The sequence below is a fragment of the Danio rerio genome, chromosome 17, assembly GCF_052040795.2.
Source record: "Danio rerio strain M-AB ecotype USA chromosome 17, GRCz13ab, whole genome shotgun sequence".
Lineage (NCBI taxonomy): Eukaryota > Metazoa > Chordata > Actinopteri > Cypriniformes > Danionidae > Danio > Danio rerio.
Window position 1 is genome coordinate 29,785,328 of NC_141037.1, and position 6,006 is coordinate 29,791,333.

General features: G+C 33.8%; 1 protein-coding gene across 18 annotated transcripts in view; it reads left to right on the forward strand.

The window, feature by feature from the left end:
• mdga2a (MAM domain containing glycosylphosphatidylinositol anchor 2a) overlaps positions 1–6,006 on the forward strand; it is a 347,889-nt gene that overhangs the window by 158,362 nt on the left and 183,521 nt on the right. The window lies entirely within an intron of this gene.

Sequence of the window (6,006 nt, forward strand, 5' to 3'; positions counted from 1 at the left end):
CAACGATAATTATAAAAATACAGAACAAACTAACATGGCTAAAACTACTCTGAAATTATACTTTACTGTTGCGAGCTTCTAGATTGAGTGTTACTGGCTATACTTTCATTTGACTTTTTCTTCCTCAAATAGCCACCTGTCCTGCTTCTTTAGGTGCTGGTTGTTGTATTTCCTCGTGCTGTGGCAATATTCTTAAAAAGATCTGTTTTTGTTTGGTGTCTGAGACTTTGAAACCAAAATATTTCCTTATTACTGATGTCCTGTTTTTCTTTGATATTAATATGTCTATTAATGCTTCTGAAGCAGCAAATGTCATCATCTCACTCACCCGTCTGTTTTTTTTATTGTGGGCATTCCACATAGTTTAGTCGCGCAATTCTGATTGGGCAAAACAAATGTGTGCTCACTTAATTGGCTAGTAAGACTATCACACATAGAGGGCAGTCAGGCATTTGCTCTGGGCGGGAGAAATTAAATAAAACATATATTTTTTGCTGCAGCCTCTTGCAATTTAGCTAATTGCAACTTTTTAAATCTTGATTCGATTTCGCTTAATCCCACAGCTTTAGAAGCAGAGCTCAAGGTCCCAAAATGCAGTTCAAAAGCTTGAATGGTAATAAATAAAATCGTTTGTGAATCGCCAGCTATCAGAAACTTGTGAAAATTGAATGGATGATATAATGTGTATTGTAGGTCCTTTTTCCAGGAGACCCCTATTAAAACATCACAAATACTTTAAAAATGCACAGTTCTGTGCACTTTGGGCTTATTTTAAGTTAAATAATTTCTATGATGCTGAAATGCCACTCTAACTATACCAACTTTGGTCTGAGCAAAAACTGCAGACAGTCTGAATGAAAATATGGATTCATATTTATACACAAAACAAAATGTTTACTGCAATCAATTCTATCTGCTTTATTCCTACTAGAGTGAGGTAGGTGACCCCTCATAAATCTTTGGTGATCCCTACTGGGGGTTGCAACCCCCAGTTTAGGAAACATTGATCTTTTTGTCTGTTTTTTTTTTTTTTTTTTTTTGAGCAAAGCAGAGAGGTTTGAGTTCACTTTTATAGAGTATATTAAGACCACAATTGACTAAAGGAATCTAATAGTCTGATGTACGGTTCCATCTTGTTTTTTTTTTATAAATGACTAAAAGAATCAGTACAGCAGTAAAACCATCTATCAGAACGCTGCTTCAGCAGTCAAGCAAGCAAGCAAGCAAACACTCAGTCAGTAATCAGTAATCCTAGTATGACTAGCACTCAATTGCTTTTCACTACATCACTTACAACTGAGCAAATGGGACACTTTAAAAGAAAGGAGCAGAACATTTCTTTGGCCCATCACCGTATGCTGTGACTTCTGTGAATAGTGTTTCTTGGACCGGCTCTCTGAATAAAACACTTTCTTTGGAGGCTTCCACTTGCTCTAATCATGGCCAATTTGGCACAAGGAGCCGTTCTAGAGGTGCTCTAATTGACACTTTTAACTTTTGAGTAGTTTATGGCACTATTACATTAAGTAGCGCTTTAATGAAAGTACTTAGGTGTAGTTCTAGGACAGAGTGTCAGCGGACAACAATGTAATGGCATTCCCCATCTATACACTCATGCTTTCTGCCTTTCCATTTTATCTGCTTCATTACTCCAGAGGGCAAAGTAAAAAAAAAAGCAGAATGACTTCAATTTGGGTAAATTGAATTGCTGGTGAAACACTATATGTCCTTGGAGGGAGAGAATGAAGGGTTTACCCCGTTGTCCTGTAAATACCAGATTCAGTCTTTAATCGTGTGCGCTGCTATTGGCAGGTTATGACCTTTTCCAGGTCAATGTTAATTGTAAACCACTGTGCCTTGCAATAATGTCTTAGATGGATTTTCTTTAAAGATGAGAGAGTAAGTTTGTGTGTGTGTGTGTGTGTGTGTGTGTGTTCATGATTTTCTGTGGCTGAGCTGACTAATATTACCTGTTCAAATGTAGTGGGCTTATGTGAAAAAAAAAAAAATCACTGACTCACAGTTTCACACAATGTGTAAGAAATGCATGCTTGGTTTCATGCTGTCTGTTGGCAGGAATCCAAATAGGATTTGACTGTGAGAGATTTGACGTAGTGCTAAGGTAACAGTTTATAATTTCTTAAAGATAATAATAATAATAATAATAATAATAATAAGTAATGATAAATACATTTTCCCAGTGATGGTTTCGGCTGGAAGGGCATCCGCTGTGTAAAACATGTGCTGGATAAGTTGGCGGTTCAATCCTCTGTGGTGACCCCGGATCCAAAACAGTTTAAAATGCAGTCATAATCATTAGGATGGTTTTATAATAGTTGTACAATATATACCTAGTTAATTCATTAATTTTCCTTCGGCTTAGTCTCCTATTTATCAGGAGTCGACAAAGTGGAATGAACCGCCAGCTATTCCAACATATGTTTTATGCAGCAAATGTCCTTCCAGCTGCAACCCAGCACTGGGAAACATCCATATACATTCATATTCAGACACGCACTCATACATTACAGCCAATTAAGTTCATTCAATTTACCTTTAGCACATGTCTTTGGACTGTGGGGTAAACTGGAGCACACCGAAGAAACCCTCGTGAACACAGGGAGAACATGCAAACTTCCCACAGAAATGCCAACTGAGCTGGGACTCGAACCAGTTACCTTCTTGCTGTGACCTAATTGTAAAAAATAAATATTATACCGTAAAATCTTACTTTAAACTATAGAACTATACACGACTATTTTATAGAGCTCCTTAGATGTTTTCAAAAACATTTTGAGAAAATTAAAAATGGAAGCAGAAAAATAGGTCTTATAGGGACAGTTCACCCAAAGATTAAAATGTATTGTTATTTACTCACTCTCAGGCTAGATACTGTCTAATTTTTTTCTTTAGAAGAACATTTCAGAAGTTACATTTTGAGATATAAGTCAACTGCTGCTGACATATAAATGCCCATATATTTTGAAGATACTTATGAAGCAACATGATTCATATGTGAGCTTGTACCATTGGTTTGTGAAAGATTCACTTTAGAACGTCACAGAAATTTAAACAGATGCATGTGTTCACATTTTAAATTGGAGGGAGATAAATTAGGGTGGGTACCTATATGTTCCCCCCTATTGCAAATGTAAAAAATGGAGCTTGCTGCTTTTTAATCATAGAGATTTATTGTATTCCCACAACATTATTTTAACCTGGAGCTTTATCTCTTGCAGGAAAAATTAAGCCACATGTTACACTTGGCAGGGATTTTTTTAAACAACCTTTCTGCACAGGTGAAGCTTTTAATTAATAGCAGAACCAAAGTATATATTCCACCTGACGGGTTAATTTTCATGTTTGCATTCCATCTCCTCTCCTCTCCTCTTCTCCAGTGGCCGTTTTGTCATTAAAGATGAATGGTGTAATTTTGTGGTGAGTTGCCATGTGTTTCTAGGTTTTTAATGCTTGAGGAATAATCAGAAATACGCCTACTGCGTGTATTTGCGAGTGAGCTGATGATTCCTGCTTTTCTGGATTTTGAATGTCAGATTTTGCAGATTATTGCTTTCTATTTTGAGCTCCAGCATTTACAGTCACATTATTGTCTCTCGAAATAGATGTGAAATGCACTATCACACGCAAATTAGACTGTGTTTACATCATTCGCTTTATTATGCAGAAAGCGTTTTGTTAAATTTCAACAAAATAAATGACTTTCTATACATGCTGTATATCAACACAGCATTAAAGATTACAGCACTCCTAAGCATCCCTTTATGTGTTCATTCACATGTAAAAAATAAAGACCACGGTTACAGTATTACCTTTCTGCTATTATTTGAAGTGCTTAAAATAGTCTGAGGTTGTTATGTAACCACCATGCCTTGTGTGATTTGCTGGCATAGGACTGTGTTACACACACACACACATATAATTGCACAGCTCTGTGCTGCTGAGTGTTGTGTCTAAATCAAGGTTTACATGCAAAATGTGTAAAGTAATGAATGGCATAAAAAAGGCAATTCTGTAGGAATTACATTGTCATCACTTCTCACTGTGCATCATCTGGATGTCTGGGCAGATGGCATCTGTATGTGCTGCCATCTTACCGCAAAATGAGGGTTCTCAGGAGACTGATGATCTTGTAAACCCAGACCACTGGAGCTGATCACAGTTAAAAACTGGGGCTGAAAGATGGACTGCTGCTGTCTACTTTCTTTTTTAGTCAAAGCCTGTTTTATTTTATTTAGTTTTATTTTATTTTAATCTGTTTTATTTTATTTTTTATTTTTTTTTACATTGTATTATTTATTTATTTAAATTTAATTTTAATTTAATTTTATTTTATTTTATTTATTTTAATTTAGTTTATTTTTATGTATATTCAATAGAATTATATATGTCTCTGGAGCATTATGTCTGCAATAGAGCAAAGATTTTTTTTTTTTTTTTAATGTGCATGGCAACATTTTTGCAAAAAATAAACGATGTTGCCTCTTGTAGATTCAATAGCAGTTTTATAGTGATATATCCAGAAAGTGGTTCTGAAGATGTGCTTAATTTGCTCAGCTACAGATACAGAGCTCAGCATAAATGAGTCCCATTTTGAATATGAATATTTTTTAAATTGATTTCTCAGTGAACATACACTACCAATCAAAAGTTTGGGGTCAGCTTTTTTCATGTTTTTTTTTTTTTTTTTTTTTTTAAGAAAATTATTCTGTTCATCAAGGCAGCATTTTTTAAATGTAAAAATATTTTTAAAATGTTAAATATTTATTGCAATTTTATAAAACTGCTGTCTTATTGTATGTATTTTCAGATGAAATTATTAATCCAGTCATTAATATTTTTATTACTATTACATTAATAATATTAATAATTATAATAATAACAATAACAGCAATAGTTAGTATTAGAGTGATTTATGAAGGATTATGCGACTGAAGACTGGAGGAATGAAAACTACTTTTGAAGAGCGATTTTATAAAGCAATAACATTTTTCACAATTTTACAATTTGTTCTGTATTTTTAGTGAACAGGATAAGCTTATTTTAAAACATTTTTAAATCCTACCTACCCCAAACGTTTGACCCTTAATTTAGGTAATATATTTTGATGCATTTGAACAAAGCAAAGCAAAACTACAAAATCACAGCATATTTGTATATATATTTTTTGATTTTCTATATTTTTCCTCTTAAAAAAATAAAAAATTCTCTAACATCTAAATTTCGGTGTTCAAATTCTTGGACTGTTATTGTAAGTAAGATTAGGATCAGGATTAAGATTATTGTAACTAATCTAATGTATATGCACAAATATAATATTGTATTGGATCCTATAGTAAATATTAATTATAAAGAGTCATTTATATATATTTATGTATTTAAACGAGTATAATTCATACTCATTTATGCTGAGCGCTGTAAATGTGACTCTGGCAGTATTTTTGTTATATTTTAATCAAACAGATATTCTAGCAGGATGAAACTAATGGACACTAAACTTAAATTCAACCATGCCCTTTAACCTTGACACATACTGTAGATTCAGAGTCTTATTGAATTGTGTTTCATAAAAGGGTTACTTTTTTTTGTTTTTTATTGCCTCTGGTGGTCATTTCAGCTTCAAACTGAGTAAATTGTTCTGTATGAATAGGTTTTTTTTTTTTTTTTTGGAGATTGCAAAAATGTTGGTAGAGGCACTATTTTCCATTGAGCCTGGGTAGGGTAAAAAGAGGGCAGCAAACTGAGGTATTCAGCAAAAGATTATTCAGTTTGCCCACATAGTGTTTTATGCAGCATTTTATTTGCTCGCTTTTGTGAAGGGAGTTTAAAGAGTTTCTTGCTTTTGACTGTTTATGCTGGAATTGGGTTGCAGTTTTGTATGCTGGATTTAATTACATTTTAATTCAGCTTCTCTGGAAGGTGTGTGTTTGTAGATGATGGGCTCTTTTCACAGAACTGCAAAGGTTTGATGATCATCTTTCTGCTCTA